The sequence below is a fragment of the Atractosteus spatula genome, unplaced genomic scaffold (assembly GCF_055471065.1).
Source record: "Atractosteus spatula isolate fAtrSpa1 unplaced genomic scaffold, fAtrSpa1.hap1 Scaffold_21, whole genome shotgun sequence".
NCBI classification, from domain to species: domain Eukaryota; kingdom Metazoa; phylum Chordata; class Actinopteri; order Semionotiformes; family Lepisosteidae; genus Atractosteus; species Atractosteus spatula.
Window position 1 is genome coordinate 73,659 of NW_028296775.1, and position 27,712 is coordinate 101,370.

The 27,712-nt window shown below is 57.1% G+C and overlaps 11 non-coding genes and 1 pseudogene across 11 annotated transcripts; all 12 read right to left on the minus strand.

Moving 5' to 3' along the window:
- LOC148808468 (U2 spliceosomal RNA) lies at positions 1–191 on the minus strand. Its single transcript, XR_016088011.1, has one exon. It is a non-coding gene; the product is annotated as a U2 spliceosomal RNA (small nuclear RNA).
- Positions 192–1,004: 813 nt separating this feature from the next.
- On the minus strand, positions 1,005–1,195 carry LOC148808469 (U2 spliceosomal RNA). Its single transcript, XR_016088022.1, has one exon. It is a non-coding gene; the product is annotated as a U2 spliceosomal RNA (small nuclear RNA).
- Positions 1,196–2,012: 817 nt separating this feature from the next.
- LOC148808470 (U2 spliceosomal RNA) lies at positions 2,013–2,215 on the minus strand (annotated as a pseudogene).
- Positions 2,216–8,277: 6,062 nt separating this feature from the next.
- LOC148808471 (U2 spliceosomal RNA) lies at positions 8,278–8,469 on the minus strand. The gene has a single exon (XR_016088127.1). It is a non-coding gene; the product is annotated as a U2 spliceosomal RNA (small nuclear RNA).
- A 6,678-nt stretch (positions 8,470–15,147) lies between these two features.
- On the minus strand, positions 15,148–15,338 carry LOC148808472 (U2 spliceosomal RNA). Its single transcript, XR_016088033.1, has one exon. It is a non-coding gene; the product is annotated as a U2 spliceosomal RNA (small nuclear RNA).
- Positions 15,339–16,151: 813 nt separating this feature from the next.
- On the minus strand, positions 16,152–16,342 carry LOC148808473 (U2 spliceosomal RNA). Its single transcript, XR_016088044.1, has one exon. It is a non-coding gene; the product is annotated as a U2 spliceosomal RNA (small nuclear RNA).
- Positions 16,343–17,155: 813 nt separating this feature from the next.
- LOC148808474 (U2 spliceosomal RNA) lies at positions 17,156–17,346 on the minus strand. Its single transcript, XR_016088055.1, has one exon. It is a non-coding gene; the product is annotated as a U2 spliceosomal RNA (small nuclear RNA).
- An 813-nt stretch (positions 17,347–18,159) lies between these two features.
- Positions 18,160–18,343, minus strand: LOC148808475 (U2 spliceosomal RNA). Its single transcript, XR_016088142.1, has one exon. It is a non-coding gene; the product is annotated as a U2 spliceosomal RNA (small nuclear RNA).
- Positions 18,344–24,150: 5,807 nt separating this feature from the next.
- LOC148808476 (U2 spliceosomal RNA) lies at positions 24,151–24,341 on the minus strand. The gene has a single exon (XR_016088066.1). It is a non-coding gene; the product is annotated as a U2 spliceosomal RNA (small nuclear RNA).
- Positions 24,342–25,108: 767 nt separating this feature from the next.
- LOC148808477 (U2 spliceosomal RNA) lies at positions 25,109–25,299 on the minus strand. Its single transcript, XR_016088077.1, has one exon. It is a non-coding gene; the product is annotated as a U2 spliceosomal RNA (small nuclear RNA).
- A 789-nt stretch (positions 25,300–26,088) lies between these two features.
- Positions 26,089–26,279, minus strand: LOC148808478 (U2 spliceosomal RNA). The gene has a single exon (XR_016088088.1). It is a non-coding gene; the product is annotated as a U2 spliceosomal RNA (small nuclear RNA).
- Positions 26,280–27,070: 791 nt separating this feature from the next.
- LOC148808479 (U2 spliceosomal RNA) lies at positions 27,071–27,261 on the minus strand. The gene has a single exon (XR_016088099.1). It is a non-coding gene; the product is annotated as a U2 spliceosomal RNA (small nuclear RNA).
- Positions 27,262–27,712: the final 451 nt, after the last annotated feature.

A 27,712-nucleotide genomic window follows, 5' to 3' on the forward strand; every position in this document is an offset into this window, starting at 1 on the left:
AGGTAGTGCACCGTTCCCGGAGGCGCTGCAATACCGGGCCGATGCGTGGAGAGGACGGAGCAAGCTCCTGATCCAGCTCCCTGTTCCAAAAATCCGTTTAATATGTGGTCCCCCGATGGGGGACGTATCAGATATTAAACTGATAAGAACAGATACTACACTTGATCTTAGCCAAAAGGCCGAGAAGCGATACCCCCAAAGGCGCGGACCGACGCGCGGGCGTTCCGCTGGCGCACAGTGGCGCAGGCCGACTCTCCTCTGGAGCCCGGGACCCGCGCAGCTGCCGGCCTCCCTGCAGCCAGAGGCCTGCCGCCGGACTCTGCTCCCCCTCTCTCTTGCCTGCCTGCCTTCCTGCCAGTCCCGGGCGGGGGCCCTGCTCTTTGATCTTCTGTCAACGGCCCGACAACGACCGCAGCCGCGGGGGGCGCCAGCCGCCCGGCCTCCTTAGCTTAGGCCCCTCCCACCGGCAGCAGCTGTGCCCAACCAGCTGCAAGCGAAAGCGGACCGCCAGCACCTGCGGGCAGAGGCAAGGGGCAGCTCTCTCTCTCGGGAGGGACGGGGACGCGCGCGCACACACACACGCCTGCCTGCCTGCCTGCCTGCCTGCGGAAAAAAAAGAAAGAAAAGGTGTATATACTAAGTTTTTTGGAGGGAAAACGCCCGGCTGTCGAAAGGGGCCCGCCTGCAAGGACGGGGACACACACACACACACACACACACACACACACACACACACAAGCCACGCCTGCCTCCCAGGGAAAAGGAGGAAAAAACTAAGTTTTTTGGAGGGAAAACGCACGGGAGCCGAAAAGGGGGCCGGCCTGCTGGCCGAGAGAGTCGAGGCGCGGGAAAGCGCACCGAGGGAGCACGGGAACGGGGAGGGGGAGAGAGAGACACAGAGGCACAGAGACACACGGATGGACGAGAGACGAGACCGGAGAGGAAGGAGCTCCGGTCCACCTCGCTTGCTTGCTAGCTACGTCTGTCTTTTCACCGCTGAGAGAAGGTAGTGCACCGTTCCCGGAGGCGCTGCAATACCGGGCCGATGCGTGGAGAGGACGGAGCAAGCTCCTGATCCAGCTCCCTGTTCCAAAAATCCGTTTAATATGTGGTCCCCCGATGGGGGACGTATCAGATATTAAACTGATAAGAACAGATACTACACTTGATCTTAGCCAAAAGGCCGAGAAGCGATACCCCCAAAGGCGCGGACCGACGCGCGGGCGTTCCGCTGGCGCACAGTGGCGCAGGCCGACTCTCCTCTGGAGCCCGGGACCCGCGCAGCTGCCGGCCTCCCTGCAGCCAGAGGCCTGCCGCCGGACTCTGCTCCCCCTCTCTCTTGCCTGCCTGCCTTCCTGCCAGTCCCGGGCGGGGGCCCTGCTCTTTGATCTTCTGTCAACGGCCCGACAACGACCGCAGCCGCGGGGGGCGCCAGCCGCCCGGCCTCCTTAGCTTAGGCCCCTCCCACCGGCAGCAGCTGTGCCCAACCAGCTGCAAGCGAAAGCGGACCGCCAGCACCTGCGGGCAGAGGCAAGGGGCAGCTCTCTCTCTCGGGAGGGACGGGGACGCGCGCGCACACACACACGCCTGCCTGCCTGCCTGCCTGCCTGCCTGCGGAAAAAAAAGAAAGAAAAGGTGTATATACTAAGTTTTTTGGAGGGAAAACGCCCGGCTGTCGAAAGGGGCCCGCCTGCAAGGACGGGGACACACACACACACACACACACACACACACACACACACACAAGCCACGCCTGCCTCCCAGGGAAAAGGAGGAAAAAACTAAGTTTTTTGGAGGGAAAACGCACGGGAGCCGAAAAGGGGGCCGGCCTGCTGGCCGAGAGAGTCGAGGCGCGGGAAAGCGCACCGAGGGAGCACGGGAACGGGGAGGGGGAGAGAGAGACACAGAGGCACAGAGACACACGGATGGACGAGAGACGAGACCGGAGAGGAAGGAGCTCCGGTCCACCTCGCTTGCTTGCTAGCTACGTCTGTCTTTTCACCGCTGAGAGAAGGTAGTGCACCGTTCCCGGAGGCGCTGCAATACCGGGCCGATGCGTGGAGAGGACGGAGCAAGCTCCTGATCCAGCTCCCTGTTCCAAAAATCCGTTTAATATGTGGTCCCCCGATGGGGGACGTATCAGATATTAAACTGATAAGAACAGATTTTTTTTTTTTTTTTTTTTATGTTTTATTAGAAATCAGTAAAAAACAGTGCTTTCAAAAGTTTACTCTACCCTCCACCTTTACACCCATGTGATCAAGTCCTTCCATCTTTCGCGTGCTGCGGCGAATCCCCATCGGAGGACGTCCCACCGGATCTTCCGTGAGACGTCCCTCTTGACTCTCCTCAAGATGGCCGGCACTGACCTCTCCACGCCGTGTTTGACCAGCTCTGACCTCGCGTCCCACACGTGGAGCTTGGTCAGGCTGATCAGGAGCCACAGGAGAAACGCCGCATTCCATTTTCGGGAACCAGCCACGCCCTTCATCACCGTGTTCAGAGTCAGGAGGGACCCCAGGCCTACCTGTGCGTAGAGGTGCTGGCTGGACTTCCACACCCTCTGCACGAACCCGCACTCCCAAAAGACATGATTTACTGTTTCTTCCCCTGTGCAGCCGTGCCTCGGGCACTGGCTCTTCTTTGACAAGCCATGCGAGCACATGACGGCCCTGACCGCCATTCGACCCCACACGCCGAGCCAGTTCAGGTCCTTTAGTCTGTTATCCAGGCCCTTTGGCTGGGCCTGCTGCCAGATGTCACTGGGCACACCCAGGAGCGCTGGCCTGTCCAGTGCTGTGACCACCTGGTACATCTTCCTATGGCTCAGCGCGATGTCTTTGTCCCGTACCTCTGGATGTGCCCTCAGCCACTGCACTGCGTGTCGGTAGTGCAGTGGGAGCCGCTCGGCCTTCGGGGTCGTGTTGCTCCATGCGGCCAGGTGTCTCATGCTCGCTGCCAGCCAGAGGCTCACGAACCGGCCACACAGGTGGGGCGGGTTTCCGTGCAGGATGACGCACAGGTTGGCAACGAAAACACAGTCCAACTTCACTGGGAAGTTTGGGATCCCTCTGCCTCCTTCCATGGTAGGTCTGCACATGTCTATCCGGCGAATCCGTTCGTATGAGTGGCCCCAAACGAATGCAAAGACTGTTCTTACCAGTTCCTTCCTTTTCCTTTTAGGTAGGGGGTACACTACTGCCAGGTGGAGAAGCAAGGGCAGGATCTCCACCTTCAGCACCAGCGCCTTCCCTATCCATGTCAGGGATCGATGCTGCCAAAGGCCCAGCTTCTGCCTGATCTTCCGGAACCTGGCCTCCCAGTTCAGCCCTGAGGGGTCCAGGGTGTGAAATAGGACCCCCAGGATTTTCACCGGGCCGGCTGTCTCTTTCAGTCCTCCGGTGATCTCCGGTGCATACGGCCAGGTTCCAAAAAGCTTCACCAGGCTCTTGGCGCGATTCAGTTGGGCGCCGGTGCCTCTGGAGTAGGCCTCCACGATGTCCAACACTCTCCCCAGACTCCTGTCAGAACTGAGGAAGAGTGTCACGTCATCCGCGTAGGCCGCGGTTTTAGCTTCCTGCCCACCTCCACCTGGCACTTTAATTCCCTCCACTCCGGGATCCTTCCGTAAGGGATCCAGCAGCAGCTCAAGAAAGATGACATACAGCAGGGGCGAGAGTGGACATCCCTGTCGCACACCACACCTTACCGGAATCCTCCTCCCTACTGCTCCGTTGACTCTTACCCGGGACGTGGCGCCGTTGTAGAGCGCTTCGATCCACCTGACGAAAGCGTCAGGCAGACCCTTCCTCCTTAGGAGTGCCCACAGGGTCTCATGGTGGACCCGGTCGAACGCCTTCGCCTGATCTAGGCTCACCAGCATGAGCGGCAGGCCTCTGTCCTCCACCCAGGCGATGGTGTCCCGGATCAGCTGCAGGTTCCAGCTGATCTTCCGGCCTGCCACGCCACATGTCTGGTCCGCCCCGACCAGCTCCGGCATCACCGTTCTCAGACGGCCGCCCAGCACCCTGGCCAAGATCTTATAGTCCGTGCACAGGAGCTGGATCGGCCTCCAGTTTCCCAGGTCCGCCTTGTCTCCTCCCTTGTAGATCAGGGTCACGACGCCGGTCTTCATAGAGAGGCCCAGTTCATTGCTGCCCAGGGCCTCATTAAAGACCTGCACCAGAAAGGGCTCTAGCTGGTCCCAGAAGGTGCGGTAGAACTCCGCTGGTAGGCCGTCGACTCCGGGGACGGTCCCCTTCTTCAAACCAAACAATGCTGTCTTGATTTCCGCCCCCGTCACAGGCCCGACCAGCGAGGCGGGATCGTCCACCGCCTTCTCAACACCCTCCAGGAGCCTCTCCTTGGTGCTGGCGTCGATCTCCTTCTCCTGGAACAAGGTAGCGTAAAACCCTGTGGCACACTCCAGCATCCCGGGTAAGTCCGTGACTGCAGTCCCATCTTCGCGCCGCAAGCTTTCGAAGCAGCAGCGCTCCTGCTGCCTCCTCACGGCGCTGAAGAATTGGGGAGAGCACTGTTCTTCTCCCTCCTTCCAAACTCCCCGCAGCCTGAAAAGAAAGTTCTTTGCTCTCTGCAGCCACGTGTCTCTCAGCAGGCTCCTGACGATGGCAATCTTCTCGCCGTTGAAGGCGCCCCCCTGGTTCAGCTGCTCGTACAGTGCTTCTAGCTCCTCTTGGAGCTGGGCGCACTGGCGTTCCTCCAGACTCCGCCGGATCCAGCAGTATCGCCTGGTGACCGTCGCGAGAGTCTGTTTACACGATTCCCACCAGTGCACCGCCGAGCTAAAGAGCTCTCTTCTCCTCCCTAGGTCTTTCAGCACTGTCCCAATCTTCCTCCGGTATCTCTCCTCTTGTAGAACTTGTTTGTTCAGCTTCCAGTACCCAGCCTGGAAGCGCGGGTCCTCAACACCGAAGGAGATCGTGAGCAGCTGGTGATCCGAGAACCAGGTAGGGGTCACTTGCCTGCTCAATGTTGTCCACTTCACAGTAGAGAGGATGTAGTCGAGGCGTCGAAAACTTCCTCTCCCGTTGTCCCAGGTGTGGTGTGCAACGTTCTGAAACCCGTCTCGAAGGCCGAAATCTGCGATCAAGGACCTCAACAGATGAACTCCCTGGCCGTGCGGGTCTCCCAGGTCGATGTTGAAGTCGCCGCCGACAATCAGCTCCCTGTTGGTATACAGCACGGGCTCCAGGTCTTTCAAAAGGGAGCCCTGCTGTCTTCTGTCTGCTGGGGCGTACACGCTGACTAACCTTATCTTCACTCCCCTCCAGGTTCCGTCCACCACCAGCAGACGTCCGGGAATCACTGAGCTGACTGTTTGGGCGGCGAACCCTGGCAAGCCGCACAGGATACCCACGCCAGAAGAGTTCACCCCTCCGACGCTCCACCACGAGGGACCCCTCCTCCACTCCCTCTGAAGGGTCCTCACGTCGTCGAGGTCCTTGAGATGGACTTCCTGCAGAAAGGTCACATCCAACTTCCTTCGAGACAGGTAGGAAAACACTGCCACTCTCTTCTCCTGCTTCCTCAGACCCCTCACGTTAGCTGTTGCAACTGTGAGGGTCATGGCGGGTCTTGAGGGAGACTGTCACTCTCCATTCCCTCCGAGCGGCTGGAATCCGGAGAGCTCGCCGTCCCTGCTGTACTTCCTGAGCTGCCATCCTCCGTGTCCATGAACTGGACTGGGGTATCCGGGGCCTCTTGCTCGGGAGTAAGCGGTGCAGGCAGGCAGGCGACTACAGGGCTGCCTTCGTCTGTCACGTTGCCCGACACTGAAAAGACGGCCATCGGTACCGCCCCTGACCCCTGCCCTGGGGGGAGAGATTCCGAGGTGCTTTCGGCCTCAGAGTCGCTCAAGGCCGACGAGACTCCCTCCTCCTCTTCCATCCCCTCAGAGTCTGCGAGGTCTCCCGGGTCTTCCTCCTGGCCTTCCTCCTCGACCGTCTTCTTCTTCTTCTCCTGCGTCTCTTGCCGGCGTTTTCCTGCCCGCAGCCTCTTCGTCTTCCTCTTCTGCCCCGCGCTCTGCAGGGCCACCATCCCCTCCTCCTCTGCTGGCGCCGGTGCAGGCGCAGTTCTTCCCCCGCCCATCAGGGGGCGCCCCTTCTTCACCACTTCCGCCCAGGTTCCAGCCCTTCCGTCCGCTCCCCGCGATGTTCCCGGTCGTTCGCTGTCCGATCCCCGGGCTGCTTCCCGCTGCTCCATGTCTGAGCCCCATGATGTTCCTGGACCCTCACCATCCTCCGCTCCCTGGCTCTCCTCCTCCTCCTGTTCCCGTCCCTGTTTCCGTCCTCCCCTCTTCTCTCCCTTACCGAGGGGCCTGCTGCTCGTCGGCCGGCCTTCCCTCTCGCTGTCCTCGTCCGCCTGCCTGATCCACTCCTTAACCGCCTTCTCCGTGGCCGCCTTCTCCGTGGCCGTTCTCTCCTTGGCCGTCTTCTCCGTGGTCGCGCCCCTCTTGCTGCACTGCCGGAAAAGGTGGCCTCTGTCCCCGCACAGGGAGCACTCCTTCACCTGGCAGTCTCGGGTATGGTGTCCCGGGCGGCCGCACTTCCCACATTTCTCCGCCGTACATGCCCCCTCACGGTGCCCGGTGGTCCGACACTTCCTGCAAAATTCAGGCTGGTCCCAGTAAAACATGTACCCCCTACCTCCTCCGATTGCGAACGTAGCCGGTGGGTGGCTGTATCCATCCTTTGTTGTTGGGTCCCGTCGCAGTTCCACCAGGTACCGACGCTTTCCCGTCCACACAGTGCGTGTGTCGCTGAGCACCAAAGGCCCAGTTCTCACATCCACATACCTGCTTAGGAAGGTAGTCACGTCGGCATCCGTCACAAAGGGATCAAACATGTGCAAAACCACCCACCTCTTACTGTCGCTCTGCAATCCACCACACTCATACTCCCGGAATCCGCCGCTCTTAATGATATCGTTGCATTTTCCTACCATTTTCTTGTGGATGTCCGCACTGATGAAGGTGGTGTCGATGAACTTCTGTGGCTGGTTCCCCTGCACGCACTTGATATCCGCCGCCTTTAGCCCCAAAGCACCGAACAGAACATCGTCCTCAAACTGCTCCCTTCCCGGTGGTGCCGTCTCCGGTTTCCAATGGAAGCGGAGGGTCCACTTGATGCTGGGGTCCTTCCCAGCCCTCCTCGCCTCTCCTGGCTCTGCAGCCATGGTTGGTGCAGCCTTTCGGCCGCCAAACAGCCAGGGAATGCAAAGCCGGGTAAAAGAAAATCAAAAGTTCCGACGTCCAAAGGCAAAAAACGTAATCCAAAGGCAATCCGGGTCAATCCAAGGCAATCCAAAACGCGTCTCCGCAGTGCTGTCCTCTCGGTCTCCTCTCACGGTCTCTCCGCCGCCGCCCTTCTCGTCCCCCAGCCAAGTCTTCAAGCCGCGGGCCTGCCACGTACTTTTCCGATCTTAGCCGAAAGGCCGAGAAGCGATACCCCCAAAGGCGCGGACCGACGCGCGGGCGTTCCGCTGGCGCACAGTGGCGCAGGCCGACTCTCCTCTGGAGCCCGGGACCCGCGCAGCTGCCGGCCTCCCTGCAGCCAGAGGCCTGCCGCCGGACTCTGCTCCCCCTCTCTCTTGCCTGCCTGCCTTCCTGCCAGTCCCGGGCGGGGGCCCTGCTCTTTGATCTTCTGTCAACGGCCCGACAACGACCGCAGCCGCGGGGGGCGCCAGCCGCCCGGCCTCCTTAGCTTAGGCCCCTCCCACCGGCAGCAGCTGTGCCCAACCAGCTGCAAGCGAAAGCGGACCGCCAGCACCTGCGGGCAGAGGCAAGGGGCAGCTCTCTCTCTCGGGAGGGACGGGGACGCGCGCGCACACACACACGCCTGCCTGCCTGCCTGCCTGCCTGCGGAAAAAAAAGAAAGAAAAGGTGTATATACTAAGTTTTTTGGAGGGAAAACGCCCGGCTGTCGAAAGGGGCCCGCCTGCAAGGACGGGGACACACACACACACACACACACACACACACACACACACACAAGCCACGCCTGCCTCCCAGGGAAAAGGAGGAAAAAACTAAGTTTTTTGGAGGGAAAACGCACGGGAGCCGAAAAGGGGGCCGGCCTGCTGGCCGAGAGAGTCGAGGCGCGGGAAAGCGCACCGAGGGAGCACGGGAACGGGGAGGGGGAGAGAGAGACACAGAGGCACAGAGACACACGGATGGACGAGAGACGAGACCGGAGAGGAAGGAGCTCCGGTCCACCTCGCTTGCTTGCTAGCTACGTCTGTCTTTTCACCGCTGAGAGAAGGTAGTGCACCGTTCCCGGAGGCGCTGCAATACCGGGCCGATGCGTGGAGAGGACGGAGCAAGCTCCTGATCCAGCTCCCTGTTCCAAAAATCCGTTTAATATGTGGTCCCCCGATGGGGGACGTATCAGATATTAAACTGATAAGAACAGATTTTTTTTTTTTTTTTATTATACAAAATACAAAAGAAAACACCGAAACTTCAAATACATCAATTCACAAACACAAGACGAAAATAAAACAATTACACAGCTAAATCAAAAAGGTATCATAATCCCACCCTTATACAAACACAAACCACCCTTTTACTATTCTTCCCACTCAAAAGCAACCCCAAAATCAAATTCAAAACAGATATTCGTACAGAAAATGAGCGACATACTTGGAAATACACAAAACCACAATTTACAGCCCAAACCCTATTTACATGATCCCGCCCTCTATGCAAATTAACCACCCGCCCACCAAATCTCCCAAACAGTCTATTTACAAATTTACAAGGAAACTAGAGGCTCAAAAAATTATTTCCAGTCCCAAATATCTACTATGGATTTCCATTTCTCCTTTGCGGCGTGAAAACCCCATCTCCTTATGTCCCCTTCTACCAACCCTCTTAAGTTCCACAAAAGCCGTCTGTATAACCCATCTACTGTACAAACAGTTCCCCTTTTAACTAACAAATTCCGAGAATTCCACAACTCAAACTTAATTAAACTAACAAGCAACCATAACACAAAACCCATGGTGTTTGTCCTGCTTCCCACCTTCAACCCACGCAAAATAACCCCAGGAAGTATACGGAACGTGGATGACAGACTAGCAAACAAAGGTTCACATTTGTTCCAAGTTCGCTGAGCGAAATTACAGTCCCAGAACACGTGGCTGATGGATTCCACGGCGTGACACCCGGCTCTTGGACACTCCTGCTGCTTCGTCAGCTTGTGTTTGAACAAGACCTCACGGACTGCCAGACGACCCCAAGCAGACAGCCAGTTCAAGTCCATCAGGTGGTGCTGTAGCCCCCTGGGCTGGACTCTCCGCCAGACATCGTTGGGGACGCCTCCTACGAGGCTGGCCTCCTCAGCTTGGGTTACTGCAAAGTAGAGCCGTCTGTGGTTGAGCAGGATCTGGTGGTCTGTTAGCTCAGGGTGCTGCTTCAACCAGTGTGTCGCATGCCGGTAGTGCCACGGGAGGTCGTTCCCATGGGGCAGACTGTTGGACCACTGGGCCAGGCCACGCACGTGTCTTGCTAGCCAGAACCTGACAAAATACTGAAAGGGGTGTGAGACTGGGGAATGCAGAGCAATACACAGGCCAGACACATATATGCAGTTGAGTTTTGCGGGGAAGTTAGGAACCCCCCGTCCGCCTTCTTCCACCGGGCGATACATGTCGACTCTGCGCACGTACTCGTATCTCCCCCCCCACATGAACTTGAAAACCTCCCTTACCAGGTATCTGTTGAAGCGCGCAGGCATGGGATACACGGACGCCAGGTAAACCAGCACGGGCAAGTACACCACTTTCAGGATCAGGACTTTACCCACAAAGGACAGCTGCTTGTTCTTCCAGTGCGTCAGCTGCAGCCGAGCCTTCTCAAGCCTCTGGGACCAATTGCACCGGGCAGCATCCTGAGCCGTGAACAGCACCCCCAGAATCTTAAGGGGGCCTTGACAGATGTCTAGTCCATGCGCCGGTCCGAGTTGTTCTTTCCAAGGCCCGAAGAGCTTAATCTGGCTTTTCCCCTTGTTTAGCCGAGCACCTGACGCGAGGGAGAAGTTCTCGAAGACGTCCAAGGCTGCCTGCAAACTGAGGTAAGAGCTGAGGAATAAGGTCACATCGTCAGCGTATAATGCCACCTTAACTCTGTTCCCTCCACTCCCAGGTACCAGGATCCCGTCGATGGATGGCTCCTTCTGGACTGCCCGCGCATAAGGCTCCATGTACAGCGCAAAAAGTAACGGGGACAGGGGGCAGCCCTGACGCACCCCGGACTCTTGGTGGACCAGCCCTCCCAGGTGCCCGTTCACCAGTACTCTGCTGCCAACCTGTGAGTACAGTATTTTTAGCCAGCCCAGCATGACGGGGCCGAAACCCATCTTCTCCATTACCTGCCAGACAAAAGTGTGTGAGACATTGTCAAATGCTTTTTCGAGGTCCAGGCTGGCGATCAGCAACGGGACGTTCCTGTTTCCGGACCACGCAATCACATCCCGCACTAGCTGGAGGGTCCAGCTGGCACGACGACCTCGAACCCCGCAGGTTTGGTCCCAACCGATCACATGGGCCAGGACCCCCTTCAAGCGATTTACCAGCACTTTGGCAATCAGCTTATAGTCCACACACAACATTTGCAGCGGCCTCCAGTTTCTAAGGTCCGTTGCAGGCCCTTTTTTATACAGCAGTGTAAGGATCCCCTCCCTCATGGACTCGCACATGGTCCTCCTGCGAAAGATTTCCTCCGCCACCTGTAGTACAATTGGGCCTAAGATGTCCCAGAACGTCCGATAAAATTCAGCTGGTAGCCCGTCTTTACCTGGTACCTTGCCAGTCTTCATGCCGAGCAAGGCGTCGCCAAGTTCCTGTAAGCTTATAGGCGCCTCAAGCTGATCTTGGGCTTCGACAGGAATCTGTGCTGTAATATTGCTCAGCAGCCTTGCCCCCATGGCCTCGTCCACTGTCTTTAGGGAGAAAAGACATTGGTAAAAACGCCTCACAGTTTCCAGCATCTCCTCACTGCTAGTTGCTATTTTCCCTTCCGGGGTCTGAATGCCAGCCATCACGCTGCGCTTCTGCCTCTGGCGTATCTGTCGGAAGAAAAAACTGGAACATGTTTCGTGGGTTTGTATGAACTGCGCGTGGGCTCTGAACAGGTAGCTCTTCGCCTTTTGCTCGTGGTAGGCGCGCAGTTCAGCTTTAGCTGCTGAAATCTCTTCAAGGCACACAGACATATCCTTATTACACTGGGAGAACAAGGTGTTTAACCTTTCCTGTAACTCCCTGCCTTTCTGTCGCTCGCGTTTGAGTCTTGCTCGGCAATAAGCTCTGGACTCTGTTCTAATTCTCTTCTTTAGATGTTCCCACCAATCAATCAGGGGGGTGCTCAGATTCCTCTCCTTCCACCAGGTTTGCAGTTTGAACCTCATTGCCCTGATGTACTCGTCCTCTTTTAGGCTCTCCGTATTTAATTTCCACACCCCACACCCAAACTGGCTCTTTAGGTGTGGAAAATGGGCCTCTACGAGAGCATGATCAGAGAAACCTACCGGCTGCACCACCACCATCTCAACAGGTACGTCCAGTGAGGCGAAGACGTAATCGAGGCGCTTTACAGTACCTTGGGCGTTCCTCCACGTGGCCTCTGCTTTCTCCCTTTGGATCCGGTAGGCGCAGTCGTAGAGCCCGAACTGTGTTAGTAGAAGATTGAGCTGCTTTGCTCCTGGGTCCTTCTTATCTCGGAGGTCCACGTTAAAATCACCTCCCATGATGATCCGTTTGTTGGTAAGGCAAACAGGATAAAGTTCTTTAAAAAAATCCGCCCGCAAAGCCATCATTGCCGGGGCGTACACGCACACGCACCGAAAGCAACTCTCACCCAAACAGATATCCAGATAAAAAACTCTTCCAGGCACTACATTCACACACTTCTCCACTATAAAATCATGATTACCAAATAAAATGCCGACTCCCGAGGAGTGGACGCCTCCGATATTCCATCTAGAGTCCCCTCTGTCCCACTCACGAGTGAACTGTATGACGTCCCTTTCATCTCTTAGATGGACTTCCTGTACCAGACAGATATCGAAAACTATGGTTTTCAGGAAAGAAAAAAAGGCCGTCCTCTTTACCAAATTCCTTAAACCCCGAATGTTCAGAGTTAGTATTTTCAACATTGGGGGCCGTTACGGAGAGTCATAGTGCCGGCACACCGACTGCATCAGTTCCATGTATGCGCGACGCACTGGCTCCTCGTCTTTCCCCTGCAAGAATAAGGTGTTAATTTTATCTCCTGTCCGTGTACTGCTCATTGTCACTCCAGTCTGCCTCCCAGTCCGCGACTTCAGCGAACGCCGGAAGCCTGATGGCTGGGGTGGGTACTGCACGTTTCCGTTCTTCCAGGCGCAGCGCTCCATGAACATCACCGGAAAATCCAGATTCACCACCACGTTGCCTGGGCGTCTTTCCACCTCCCTCTCGTACCTCTCTTTCAGATCTCCGTCGCCCGCAAACCATTCCTTAACCAGGTTGTTTAGCGCTATCTTCTTAGCGACTGCGTCCATCTGGTTACAGCCTCTTACCTCCAGAGTTGTGATCTCCTCACCAAAGTGCCCACACCGCACCACGATCCCTGCCGGGGATAGCTGCTGCTTGTTAAAGGTCGAAGGCCAGATCAGTTTGCTGGCCTTTTCGTCCCATTTACAAAATACCTTGAATTTCAAGGGTACCTCTGCGAAAATAAAGACGTCCTGTTCTTTCCTCTGCAGGGCGACACGTGGCTGCATGCATTCCTCAGGGGCTCCTGCCGGGGTCGGGGTCAGCTCAGTCTCTGGAATGACACAGCTCGAAGACATTCCTGGTTCCGCCGTGAGGGGGGGGACTCCCACACCACTTACCTCACCCTCCGTTCCTAATGGCGTGGATTCAGTCTGGGCCAACGAATCTGTGGCCATCGACTCGAGGTAGTCCAGAGGGTCCATGCCCGGTTTTTTCACCAGGAAGGGCGCATAGTGTTCCGCCTTCCTTTTCCCACCCTTCTTGGCCAGGGCAGTGTCCATGGCCTCCGCAGTATCCACTATCTCTCCCCAATCTGACATTTCTTTCTCCGCAGGGGGCACGCTTGAGCCCTCCGCCAACTCTCTCAGTTGCTCAAGCGAGGCGAGCGAGACCCCATCTTCCTCCTCTGCACTCACCGGGACCCCCTCTGCGCTCACCGGGATCTCCGCTTCTTCCTGGCCGTGGCGATCATCTGCTGAGGTAAGTGCTGTTGTCGTCTGCCCGTGATCCGTTTCTTTATGCCCTTGTTCCACCCCCTCAGGTTCCATCTCCTCCTCAGCAGCGTCCGGGACCAGTGACACCGGTGTCGATCTCTCTGCTGGCGCAGCTGCCCTGTCTTCCGTAAGAGGAGCTGCGGTTGCACGCACTGCCAAGGAGCCACCCGTCACTGCTGCGAAACTCCGTGCTTTTATCGGGCATACCTTGTAGATGTGTCCAGAAGCCCCGCACAGATTGCACTTTGGCTCGGCTCTGCACATCAAGGTGCTGTGTCCCACGGTGTCGCATCTTCGGCAGACCTCCGCTTCACAGTCGGCAGCGTAGTGGCCTCTCTGGTTACACCGTCTGCATGCGAAAGGCTGGTCTGGATAGTTCAGGTAACCTGTGTAAGCTCCAATTGAAAAGTGTGCAGGGGGGTGCAAAAGCCCATCCTCTGCGCTGGGGTCTGCTCTGAAACGCACAAGAAACCTTCTTTTGCCGTTCCAGACTCTCTTCCTGTCCATTACTTTTGTCCCTGTATCTTGCACGTCAACAAATCTTTTAAGAAAGTTGACGATGTCTGCTTCCGGGGTGAAAGGATTATTCATATGGACCCATATGGGTCTCGACTCGCGAGCAAACAAAGGTTCGAGATAAAAATGAACAAAAGGTTCCTCCTGTCTGCGAGCAGCCAATGTGGACCATATTTTCGTGCACTGTACCGCAGAAAATAGTGACAAATCAAAAATCCTTTTACCTGGAAAGTTCTGCAGGCAATAGATGTCTTCAGGCTGCAAGGCCAGGTGCTTGAAAAGGACGACGTCCTCGAAAGCGTCTCTCTTGGCAAAATCCTTGTCCGAAGCCTCCTCTCGCAACACGAAACGTACAGTGTGCCTTGGTCTTGCGGTCCTGCTGGAAATCTTCTCCATTCTCAAAGTGGCCGGAGTCCCTTCCGCCACGGAAAAAAATCGCCGTCGCTTAAAAAAGCTGCGCCGTCCGTCTCTTCCCTCCTTTGGCTTCAGAACCCGAGCCGCGGTCAGGCCACGCACACGGGATCTTAGGCCAAAAGGCCGAGAAGCGATACCCCCAAAGGCGCGGACCGACGCGCGGGCGTTCCGCTGGCGCACAGTGGCGCAGGCCGACTCTCCTCTGGAGCCCGGGACCCGCGCAGCTGCCGGCCTCCCTGCAGCCAGAGGCCTGCCGCCGGACTCTGCTCCCCCTCTCTCTTGCCTGCCTGCCTTCCTGCCAGTCCCGGGCGGGGGCCCTGCTCTTTGATCTTCTGTCAACGGCCCGACAACGACCGCAGCCGCGGGGGGCGCCAGCCGCCCGGCCTCCTTAGCTTAGGCCCCTCCCACCGGCAGCAGCTGTGCCCAACCAGCTGCAAGCGAAAGCGGACCGCCAGCACCTGCGGGCAGAGGCAAGGGGCAGCTCTCTCTCTCGGGAGGGACGGGGACGCGCGCGCACACACACACGCCTGCCTGCCTGCCTGCCTGCCTGCCTGCGGAAAAAAAAGAAAGAAAAGGTGTATATACTAAGTTTTTTGGAGGGAAAACGCCCGGCTGTCGAAAGGGGCCCGCCTGCAAGGACGGGGACACACACACACACACACACACACACACACACACACACACAAGCCACGCCTGCCTCCCAGGGAAAAGGAGGAAAAAACTAAGTTTTTTGGAGGGAAAACGCACGGGAGCCGAAAAGGGGGCCGGCCTGCTGGCCGAGAGAGTCGAGGCGCGGGAAAGCGCACCGAGGGAGCACGGGAACGGGGAGGGGGAGAGAGAGACACAGAGGCACAGAGACACACGGATGGACGAGAGACGAGACCGGAGAGGAAGGAGCTCCGGTCCACCTCGCTTGCTTGCTAGCTACGTCTGTCTTTTCACCGCTGAGAGAAGGTAGTGCACCGTTCCCGGAGGCGCTGCAATACCGGGCCGATGCGTGGAGAGGACGGAGCAAGCTCCTGATCCAGCTCCCTGTTCCAAAAATCCGTTTAATATGTGGTCCCCCGATGGGGGACGTATCAGATATTAAACTGATAAGAACAGATACTACACTTGATCTTAGCCAAAAGGCCGAGAAGCGATACCCCCAAAGGCGCGGACCGACGCGCGGGCGTTCCGCTGGCGCACAGTGGCGCAGGCCGACTCTCCTCTGGAGCCCGGGACCCGCGCAGCTGCCGGCCTCCCTGCAGCCAGAGGCCTGCCGCCGGACTCTGCTCCCCCTCTCTCTTGCCTGCCTGCCTTCCTGCCAGTCCCGGGCGGGGGCCCTGCTCTTTGATCTTCTGTCAACGGCCCGACAACGACCGCAGCCGCGGGGGGCGCCAGCCGCCCGGCCTCCTTAGCTTAGGCCCCTCCCACCGGCAGCAGCTGTGCCCAACCAGCTGCAAGCGAAAGCGGACCGCCAGCACCTGCGGGCAGAGGCAAGGGGCAGCTCTCTCTCTCGGGAGGGACGGGGACGCGCGCGCACACACACACGCCTGCCTGCCTGCCTGCCTGCCTGCGGAAAAAAAAGAAAGAAAAGGTGTATATACTAAGTTTTTTGGAGGGAAAACGCCCGGCTGTCGAAAGGGGCCCGCCTGCAAGGACGGGGACACACACACACACACACACACACACACACACACACACACAAGCCACGCCTGCCTCCCAGGGAAAAGGAGGAAAAAACTAAGTTTTTTGGAGGGAAAACGCACGGGAGCCGAAAAGGGGGCCGGCCTGCTGGCCGAGAGAGTCGAGGCGCGGGAAAGCGCACCGAGGGAGCACGGGAACGGGGAGGGGGAGAGAGAGACACAGAGGCACAGAGACACACGGATGGACGAGAGACGAGACCGGAGAGGAAGGAGCTCCGGTCCACCTCGCTTGCTTGCTAGCTACGTCTGTCTTTTCACCGCTGAGAGAAGGTAGTGCACCGTTCCCGGAGGCGCTGCAATACCGGGCCGATGCGTGGAGAGGACGGAGCAAGCTCCTGATCCAGCTCCCTGTTCCAAAAATCCGTTTAATATGTGGTCCCCCGATGGGGGACGTATCAGATATTAAACTGATAAGAACAGATACTACACTTGATCTTAGCCAAAAGGCCGAGAAGCGATACCCCCAAAGGCGCGGACCGACGCGCGGGCGTTCCGCTGGCGCACAGTGGCGCAGGCCGACTCTCCTCTGGAGCCCGGGACCCGCGCAGCTGCCGGCCTCCCTGCAGCCAGAGGCCTGCCGCCGGACTCTGCTCCCCCTCTCTCTTGCCTGCCTGCCTTCCTGCCAGTCCCGGGCGGGGGCCCTGCTCTTTGATCTTCTGTCAACGGCCCGACAACGACCGCAGCCGCGGGGGGCGCCAGCCGCCCGGCCTCCTTAGCTTAGGCCCCTCCCACCGGCAGCAGCTGTGCCCAACCAGCTGCAAGCGAAAGCGGACCGCCAGCACCTGCGGGCAGAGGCAAGGGGCAGCTCTCTCTCTCGGGAGGGACGGGGACGCGCGCGCACACACACACGCCTGCCTGCCTGCCTGCCTGCCTGCGGAAAAAAAAGAAAGAAAAGGTGTATATACTAAGTTTTTTGGAGGGAAAACGCCCGGCTGTCGAAAGGGGCCCGCCTGCAAGGACGGGGACACACACACACACACACACACACACACACACACACACACAAGCCACGCCTGCCTCCCAGGGAAAAGGAGGAAAAAACTAAGTTTTTTGGAGGGAAAACGCACGGGAGCCGAAAAGGGGGCCGGCCTGCTGGCCGAGAGAGTCGAGGCGCGGGAAAGCGCACCGAGGGAGCACGGGAACGGGGAGGGGGAGAGAGAGACACAGAGGCACAGAGACACACGGATGGACGAGAGACGAGACCGGAGAGGAAGGAGCTCCGGTCCACCTCGCTTGCTTGCTAGCTACGTCTGTCTTTTCACCGCTGAGAGAAGGTAGTGCACCGTTCCCGGAGGCGCTGCAATACCGGGCCGATGCGTGGAGAGGACGGAGCAAGCTCCTGATCCAGCTCCCTGTTCCAAAAATCCGTTTAATATGTGGTCCCCCGATGGGGGACGTATCAGATATTAAACTGATAAGAACAGATACTACACTTGATCTTAGCCAAAAGGCCGAGAAGCGATACCCCCAAAGGCGCGGACCGACGCGCGGGCGTTCCGCTGGCGCACAGTGGCGCAGGCCGACTCTCCTCTGGAGCCCGGGACCCGCGCAGCTGCCGGCCTCCCTGCAGCCAGAGGCCTGCCGCCGGACTCTGCTCCCCCTCTCTCTTGCCTGCCTGCCTTCCTGCCAGTCCCGGGCGGGGGCCCTGCTCTTTGATCTTCTGTCAACGGCCCGACAACGACCGCAGCCGCGGGGGGCGCCAGCCGCCCGGCCTCCTTAGCTTAGGCCCCTCCCACCGGCAGCAGCTGTGCCCAACCAGCTGCAAGCGAAAGCGGACCGCCAGCACCTGCGGGCAGAGGCAAGGGGCAGCTCTCTCTCTCGGGAGGGACGGGGACGCGCGCGCACACACACACGCCTGCCTGCCTGCCTGCCTGCCTGCGGAAAAAAAAGAAAGAAAAGGTGTATATACTAAGTTTTTTGGAGGGAAAACGCCCGGCTGTCGAAAGGGGCCCGCCTGCAAGGACGGGGACACACACACACACACACACACACACACACACACACACACAAGCCACGCCTGCCTCCCAGGGAAAAGGAGGAAAAAACTAAGTTTTTTGGAGGGAAAACGCACGGGAGCCGAAAAGGGGGCCGGCCTGCTGGCCGAGAGAGTCGAGGCGCGGGAAAGCGCACCGAGGGAGCACGGGAACGGGGAGGGGGAGAGAGAGACACAGAGGCACAGAGACACACGGATGGACGAGAGACGAGACCGGAGAGGAAGGAGCTCCGGTCCACCTCGCTTGCTTGCTAGCTACGTCTGTCTTTTCACCGCTGAGAGAAGGTAGTGCACCGTTCCCGGAGGCGCTGCAATACCGGGCCGATGCGTGGAGAGGACGGAGCAAGCTCCTGATCCAGCTCCCTGTTCCAAAAATCCGTTTAATATGTGGTCCCCCGATGGGGGACGTATCAGATATTAAACTGATAAGAACAGATTTTTTTTTTTTTTACATTTATTATAACAATACAAGACAAAATCACAGAACATAAATCACAATCCACCAACGGCAAAACTTATTCCATTAGTCCAACAGCGGTTTCCATTTTTCTTTTGCTGCGTGAAAACCCCACCTACGCACCTCTACTGACAACATCTTATGCAGCTCAAAACGAACCCTCCCACATATTGCCCCAGCCCCTTCCACATGACCATGTTTGACCAGATTGTTTCTCGATCCCCATAACACAAATTTTACTATACTGATTAAAAACCAGATTACAAGGTCACGTCTCACAGATCTTGAAGACCTGCTCCACCGTCTCAGGATTTTATCTCCAGATAGAACAAACCCCGGTTCCAATTTATCAAAAAGGTCCGACATCTGCCCCCACACTGCTTTTGCAATCCTGCAACCCCAGAACACATGAGTGATTGACTCCACCTCTGCACATTGCGGTCTTGGGCAAGTCGCTGAACGAGCCAGCTTATGTCTGTGCATCACCTCCCTTACTGGCAGACGTCCCCACACACACATCCAATTTAAATCTTTGAGCCTGTTATCCAGGCTCTTAGGTTGCACCCTTTTCCATACATCAGTGGGAACCACAACATTGGATCCCTTTTCACTGCTCTTAGCTGTCTTATATAAGAGCCTGTGGGAGATAATCACTGGCCTGTCCGCATCTTTTGCGTACTTCCTTAACCATACGGCCGCATGTTCGTAGAACCATGGTAGGATTTCAGCCTTGGGAACGTCATTCCTCCACACTTCTGAAGGCCTGACGACCCAGGCGAACCAGAGCCGAACAAAGAACTGATGTTTGTATAAGATCTTGTCATCTACCGCTTTACACAGATCGGCCACAAATATGGCGTCTAGTTTAATGGGTAAATCTGGGACTTCTCTGCCTCCCTCACTGATGTCCCTGTACATATCTAGACGCTTCACATACTCATAACCACCCCCCCATACAAAATCAAAAACCATCTTAGTTAAGGAGCGTCTGAAACAAGCAGGCATAGGAAAGACCTTTGCAATGTGCACGAGACTTGGTAAGATGTCACCTTTGAGAACCAAAACCTTCCCTGAATAGGACAGTGATCTTTTTTTCCATAGGCCGAGTTTGCTACTCACCTGGGATAACCGAGTCTCCCAATTCCTTCTTCCAGCCCCTTCCCTATCAAAACACACCCCTAGTATCTTCAAGGAATTCATTTCTAGAGACAGACCTCCTACCACCTCATCCCTGTTACTCCATGGGCCGAAATACTGCACACTGCTCTTATTTCTGTTCAGTCTTGCACCTGTGCATTGGTTAAAGACTTCTATCAGCTCCAGTGCGACTAAAAGGCTTCTGTCTGAGCTCAAAGTTAGGACAACATCATCCGCGTAGGCCAACACTTTAGTTTGGAGGCCTCCGCTTCCCGGGATCACTATACCCTCAACCCTTCTATCTCGTCTTATCATCTCCAGTAGTGGCTCTACGTAGACCACATATAAGATTGGGGACAAAGGACAGCCTTGTCTGACACCCTTGCTTACATCAAAGGGTTCACTCATAAAGCCATTTATGTTGACTCTGGTGGAAGCACCTCCATACAGGGCCTTCAGCCAAGAGATGAAACTGCTGCTGACTCCATAACGATCTAACACATCCCATAAGCATTGATGATCCACCCTATCGAATGCCTTTTCTTGGTCAAGACTGGCTATCAACAGACACTGATGTCTGTCTTCTGCCCAAGCAATAGTATCTCTGAGCAGGCCAAGGTTCCAGTGTAGGGACCTACCCGCCACGCCACAGGTCTGATCCGGCTGTATTACTGATGGCAGGACTTTCTTTAACCTATCACACAATATTTTTGCCAAAATTTTGTATTCGACACACAATAATTGGATAGGCCTCCAATTTTCTAGCCTCTTAGGATCCCCTTTCTTAAATAACAGAGACAAAACTCCCTGTGCCATTGTGTCTCCCAAATCTCCACCATCTAGAATTGCTTGAAAGACTTCAAGCAGCGATGAGCCTATCAAATCCCAGAAAGTCAGGTAAAATTCTACCGGGATGCCATCAACCCCCGGAACTTTCCCAGTTTTCATTCTCCGAGTCGCCCCCTCAGCTTCGGCTAGCTCAATGCGTGTCGCTAAAGCCCTATTTTCCTCCGCACTGACCTTCTTCTCAATGTGCTCCAAACCACCAACCCCCTTTACTGACTCCCCCTCCCTCTTATTAAAGTAAGTAGTAAAGTACTTTACGGCTTCATCCAACATTCCATGCGGAGTACTTACCACCTCCCCCTCTGCAGTAAACAAACTCCCGAATGCTCTTTTAACCCGCTTGGCTTTAACTGATTTAAAAAGCAGACCTGAGACCTCTTCTTGTCCATCCAGAAAGCCGATGCCAGCTCTAATTAAAAGCTCTCTGGGTTGTCTAAGGTAAAGTTCTCTAAGTCGCGCCTTCAGCTCCTGGGCTTTCGAGAAATTAAAATCTACACCTTTGTTTGTCTCCTCATACATGTTTTCCAACTCTTTTTGAAGCCTTCTCACTTCAAAGTTCTTTCTTTGGTTTCGGCGCTTACAATACCGAATTGAGATTTGCTTCACCTGCCACTTAACATACTCCCACCATTGAATTAATGACGGCCACTCTTGTTTCTGTCCTAGCCAAAAGGACCATTTGTCTCTAATTAGCTCCTTGTAACCGTCCTCACTCAGCACGGCTGTGTTTAATTTCCAGTAACCTGGACCAAACTTAACCCCCACACCTTCCACCTCCACCACCAGCAGTTCGTGATCGGAAAAATAAAAGGGTATGACCGAGGCTTTAGCAATCGCCAACCCTCGAGACAAGAACACGTAATCCAATCTTTTGGCGGCCCCTGCTGCATTCCTCCAAGTAACTGGGGGAATCAACCCTACTGCTGCGGGCCCTTTAAAACTAAAACTATCAAAAAGGTCAAAATCCCTCAACAATTTGTTAATTTCTAGGGATCCTGCTGTTCTTTTAATTAGATCTTCATTAAAATCACCGGCAATCACTAGTTTTCTATTAGTCACACACCAGGGGACTAAGTCTGCAAAGAAACCCCCCCTTGATGTCCTATCCGCCGGTGCATAAACGACTATAAATCTCATTTTTGTGTTTAAGTATACCCCATCCACCACAAGAATTCTCCCTGGCCGCACAAAGTAAGTTTCTGTAACATCAATGCGGTTATTCCCAAATAATATACCAACCCCAGAAGAGTGTACTCCCCCCACACACCAAAAGGACTTCCCCGATTCCCAATCTTTAGAGAACCGCTTCACATCTGTATCACCACCCAAATGCACTTCCTGTAAAAAACATATATCAAACTTATTTTCACGCAAAATTTTAAACACAGCAATCCTTTTCGACCTATTTTTCAATCCCCTAACATTTACAGTTAGGATTTTGAAGGTCATCTCGACCTCCCATCATCTCTCCCCCCAGGATCCACATCTGGTTCTGCAGAGCTGTCCGTCTCCGAAGAACTTGTGTCACTTGTCCTATAAGGGGTTGAGCCTTCCTCCTCAGAAGTGGACTGCACCACGCTCGGAGCCACCGAAACGCAGCGCAGGTAAGGCGACTCCGGTACTCTTTCTCTTGACAGGTGCCCCTTCTGACCCCAATGCGACACTGCAGCCTCCTCCCGCTCAGGGGAGGACTCCATCACCATGCCTTCCTCTACACCCTCCTCTGCGTGAACGTCCTCCTTGGCCTTCTTCTCCTCCCCCGCAGGCAGCTCTTCTTCGGAATCCTCCCTTGGCCTTTTCTGGACTGCCACATTCCCCTCCAGGTCGAAGTCACCCAGGTCCATCGCCAGGTCATCTTGCGGCAGGTGCTCGAACAGGTCCACGGCTCTAGCCACCTGACCAGCAGGTAAGCTACCGCTGCTGTCCAAACCGGTGTCTGATGCTTCACTCACATCCACCTCTGCTCTCTCTTCACCCTCGATCTCTTTGCCGTCACCTGTTTCGACGTTTTCATTCCTGTTCCCCTCTGTCTTCTCAGTTCCTTTGCCTTCCTCTCTTCTTTCGTCTTCCTCATCTCCTTCTTGCTCCGAGTCAGATTCCACCGGTGCGGCATCTGGGAAGCCTCTCTCTTGTTCCCTGGCCATCTCCGGGTCTCTCCATACGCATTCTCTGTACAGATGGTTTGTATCCCCACACAGAGAGCAAGTTTTCTGGAAACATCTCCCTTTAGTGTGGTCCCGTGCTCCACACCTCGAACAGGAGGTGGCAGTGCAGTCTTTGTCCATGTGGCCGAAGGAACAACACTTTCTGCAGTAGGACGGCTGGTTCTGATAATAAATGTAGCCTTTGCTTTGACCCAGGAAGAAGGCCGACGGGGGGTGCGAAAACCCGTCCGCGCGCCCAACATTCCGCCTGAGGCGCACCTGGTATCTGCGCCTCCCATTCCAGACCCGGAATCTGTCACCAATTATCTGGGGACCTGCCAGGACATCCACATGCATCCACAGGTAAGCAGTAATAATGTCGTCCTCAATGAAGGGGTCATGCATGTTTACAATTATAAATCGCACATCGTCCTGAGCCAGACCCAAAACGTCAAAGTCCCGTAACAGTTCGTCATTCACCATCTCCTCACACATCCCAGAGACTCTCTTGTAAATCTGGTCGCTGTTAAAGGTAGCATCAAAAAAGCCAAAAGGCCTGTTTCCTTGCAGACATTTCACTTCACTCGGTAAAACTTTCAAAATTCCAAACAAAATTTTGCATTCAAACTCATATCTACCCATCATTTCTTTCTCTCTCACCCATTTAAAGCGCAAGGTCCATTTCAGCCGAGGAGCCTGGCTGGCCCACCCGGGGGGGGCCTGGCCCTCGGCCATTGCGGGAAAACAGCCTTCCGACGCTCTTCGCAAAGGTCTTCAAAGTATCCTCCTTGCAAAAAAAAGGCAACTCTCCGGAAAACAGGAACCAGCAACACGAAAATTCCCTCTGGATCCAAACGTCTGCAGGCACTGGTAGCAGTCCAACGATCTCTCCCCTGGTCTTGGCCAAAAGGCCGAGAAGCGATGCCCGACGCCGGCCTTGGGCGGGCGCGCGGGCGTCCGGCTGGCGCGCAGCGGCGCAGGCCGACGCCTCTGGAGCCCGGTCCGCACGCGGCTGCCGGCCGCCCGGACTCCGCTCTCCCCCTCTCTTGCCTGCCTGCTTGCTCGCCTGCCTGCCCGCCAGTCCCGGGCGGGGGCCCTGCTCTTTGATCTCCTGTCAACGGCCCGACAACGACCGCAGCCGCGGGGGGCGCCAGCCGGCCGGCCTCCTTAGCTTAGGCCCCTCCCACCAGCAGCAGCCGTGCCGAGTGAGCTGCAAGCGAAAGCGGACCGTCGGCACCTGCGGGCAGAGGCAAGGGGCAGCGCTCTCTCGGGAGGGACGGGGACACACACACACCTGCCTGCCTGCCGAAAAAAAGAAAGAAAAGGTGTATATACTAAGTTTTTTGGAGGGAAAACGGCCGGCTGTCGAAAGGGGCCCGCCTGCAAGGACGGGGACACACACACACACACACACACACACACACACACAAGCCACGCCTGCCTCCCTGGAAAAAGGAGGAAAAAACTAAGTTTTTTGGAGGGAAAACGCACGGGAGCCGAAAAGGGGGCCGGCCTGCTTGCCGAGAGAGTCGAGGCGCGGGAAAGTGCACGGAGGGAGCACGGGAACGGGGAGGGGGAGAGAGAGAGACACAGAGACACACAGATGGACGAGAGACGAGACCGGAGAGGAAGGAGCTCCGGTCCACCTCGCTTGCTTGCTAGCTACGTCTGTCTTTTCACCGCTGAGAGAAGGTAGTGCACCGTTCCCGGAGGCGCTGCAATACCGGGCCGATGCGTGGAGAGGACGGAGCAAGCTCCTGATCCAGCTCCCTGTTCCAAAAATCCGTTTAATATGTGGTCCCCCGATGGGGGACGTATCAGATATTAAACTGATAAGAACAGATACTACACTTGATCTTAGCCAAAAGGCCGAGAAGCGATGCCCGACGCCGGCCTTGGGCGGGCGCGCGGGCGTCCGGCTGGCGCGCAGCGGCGCAGGCCGACGCCTCTGGAGCCCGGTCCGCACGCGGCTGCCGGCCGCCCGGACTCCGCTCTCCCCCTCTCTTGCCTGCCTGCTTGCTCGCCTGCCTGCCCGCCAGTCCCGGGCGGGGGCCCTGCTCTTTGATCTCCTGTCAACGGCCCGACAACGACCGCAGCCGCGGGGGGCGCCAGCCGGCCGGCCTCCTTAGCTTAGGCCCCTCCCACCAGCAGCAGCCGTGCCGAGTGAGCTGCAAGCGAAAGCGGACCGTCGGCACCTGCGGGCAGAGGCAAGGGGCAGCGCTCTCTCGGGAGGGACGGGGACACACACACACCTGCCTGCCTGCCGAAAAAAAGAAAGAAAAGGTGTATATACTAAGTTTTTTGGAGGGAAAACGGCCGGCTGTCGAAAGGGGCCCGCCTGCAAGGACGGGGACACACACACACACACACACACACACACACACACAAGCCACGCCTGCCTCCCTGGAAAAAGGAGGAAAAAACTAAGTTTTTTGGAGGGAAAACGCACGGGAGCCGAAAAGGGGGCCGGCCTGCTTGCCGAGAGAGTCGAGGCGCGGGAAAGTGCACGGAGGGAGCACGGGAACGGGGAGGGGGAGAGAGAGAGACACAGAGACACACAGATGGACGAGAGACGAGACCGGAGAGGAAGGAGCTCCGGTCCACCTCGCTTGCTTGCTAGCTACGTCTGTCTTTTCACCGCTGAGAGAAGGTAGTGCACCGTTCCCGGAGGCGCTGCAATACCGGGCCGATGCGTGGAGAGGACGGAGCAAGCTCCTGATCCAGCTCCCTGTTCCAAAAATCCGTTTAATATGTGGTCCCCCGATGGGGGACGTATCAGATATTAAACTGATAAGAACAGATACTACACTTGATCTTAGCCAAAAGGCCGAGAAGCGATGCCCGACGCCGGCCTTGGGCGGGCGCGCGGGCGTCCGGCTGGCGCGCAGCGGCGCAGGCCGACGCCTCTGGAGCCCGGTCCGCACGCGGCTGCCGGCCGCCCGGACTCCGCTCTCCCCCTCTCTTGCCTGCCTGCTTGCTCGCCTGCCTGCCCGCCAGTCCCGGGCGGGGGCCCTGCTCTTTGATCTCCTGTCAACGGCCCGACAACGACCGCAGCCGCGGGGGGCGCCAGCCGGCCGGCCTCCTTAGCTTAGGCCCCTCCCACCAGCAGCAGCCGTGCCGAGTGAGCTGCAAGCGAAAGCGGACCGTCGGCACCTGCGGGCAGAGGCAAGGGGCAGCGCTCTCTCGGGAGGGACGGGGACACACACACACCTGCCTGCCTGCCGAAAAAAAGAAAGAAAAGGTGTATATACTAAGTTTTTTGGAGGGAAAACGGCCGGCTGTCGAAAGGGGCCCGCCTGCAAGGACGGGGACACACACACACACACACACACACACACACACACACACACACACACACACACACACAAGCCACGCCTGCCTCCCTGGAAAAAGGAGGAAAAAACTAAGTTTTTTGGAGGGAAAACGCACGGGAGCCGAAAAGGGGGCCGGCCTGCTTGCCGAGAGAGTCGAGGCGCGGGAAAGTGCACGGAGGGAGCACGGGAACGGGGAGGGGGAGAGAGAGAGACACAGAGACACACAGATGGACGAGAGACGAGACCGGAGAGGAAGGAGCTCCGGTCCACCTCGCTTGCTTGCTAGCTACGTCTGTCTTTTCACCGCTGAGAGAAGGTAGTGCACCGTTCCCGGAGGCGCTGCAATACCGGGCCGATGCGTGGAGAGGACGGAGCAAGCTCCTGATCCAGCTCCCTGTTCCAAAAATCCGTTTAATATGTGGTCCCCCGATGGGGGACGTATCAGATATTAAACTGATAAGAACAGATACTACACTTGATCTTAGCCAAAAGGCCGAGAAGCGATGCCCGACGCCGGCCTTGGGCGGGCGCGCGGGCGTCCGGCTGGCGCGCAGCGGCGCAGGCCGACGCCTCTGGAGCCCGGTCCGCACGCGGCTGCCGGCCGCCCGGACTCCGCTCTCCCCCTCTCTTGCCTGCCTGCTTGCTCGCCTGCCTGCCCGCCAGTCCCGGGCGGGGGCCCTGCTCTTTGATCTCCTGTCAACGGCCCGACAACGACCGCAGCCGCGGGGGGCGCCAGCCGGCCGGCCTCCTTAGCTTAGGCCCCTCCCACCAGCAGCAGCCGTGCCGAGTGAGCTGCAAGCGAAAGCGGACCGTCGGCACCTGCGGGCAGAGGCAAGGGGCAGCGCTCTCTCGGGAGGGACGGGGACACACACACACCTGCCTGCCTGCCGAAAAAAAGAAAGAAAAGGTGTATATACTAAGTTTTTTGGAGGGAAAACGGCCGGCTGTCGAAAGGGGCCCGCCTGCAAGGACGGGGACACACACACACACACACACACACACACACACACACACACACACACACACACACACACAAGCCACGCCTGCCTCCCTGGAAAAAGGAGGAAAAAACTAAGTTTTTTGGAGGGAAAACGCACGGGAGCCGAAAAGGGGGCCGGCCTGCTTGCCGAGAGAGTCGAGGCGCGGGAAAGTGCACGGAGGGAGCACGGGAACGGGGAGGGGGAGAGAGAGAGACACAGAGACACACAGATGGACGAGAGACGAGACCGGAGAGGAAGGAGCTCCGGTCCACCTCGCTTGCTTGCTAGCTACGTCTGTCTTTTCACCGCTGAGAGAAGGTAGTGCACCGTTCCCGGAGGCGCTGCAATACCGGGCCGATGCGTGGAGAGGACGGAGCAAGCTCCTGATCCAGCTCCCTGTTCCAAAAATCCGTTTAATATGTGGTCCCCCGATGGGGGACGTATCAGATATTAAACTGATAAGAACAGATACTACACTTGATCTTAGCCAAAAGGCCGAGAAGCGATGCCCGACGCCGGCCTTGGGCGGGCGCGCGGGCGTCCGGCTGGCGCGCAGCGGCGCAGGCCGACGCCTCTGGAGCCCGGTCCGCACGCGGCTGCCGGCCGCCCGGACTCCGCTCTCCCCCTCTCTTGCCTGCCTGCTTGCTCGCCTGCCTGCCCGCCAGTCCCGGGCGGGGGCCCTGCTCTTTGATCTCCTGTCAACGGCCCGACAACGACCGCAGCCGCGGGGGGCGCCAGCCGGCCGGCCTCCTTAGCTTAGGCCCCTCCCACCAGCAGCAGCCGTGCCGAGTGAGCTGCAAGCGAAAGCGGACCGTCGGCACCTGCGGGCAGAGGCAAGGGGCAGCGCTCTCTCGGGAGGGACGGGGACACACACACACCTGCCTGCCTGCCGAAAAAAAGAAAGAAAAGGTGTATATACTAAGTTTTTTGGAGGGAAAACGGCCGGCTGTCGAAAGGG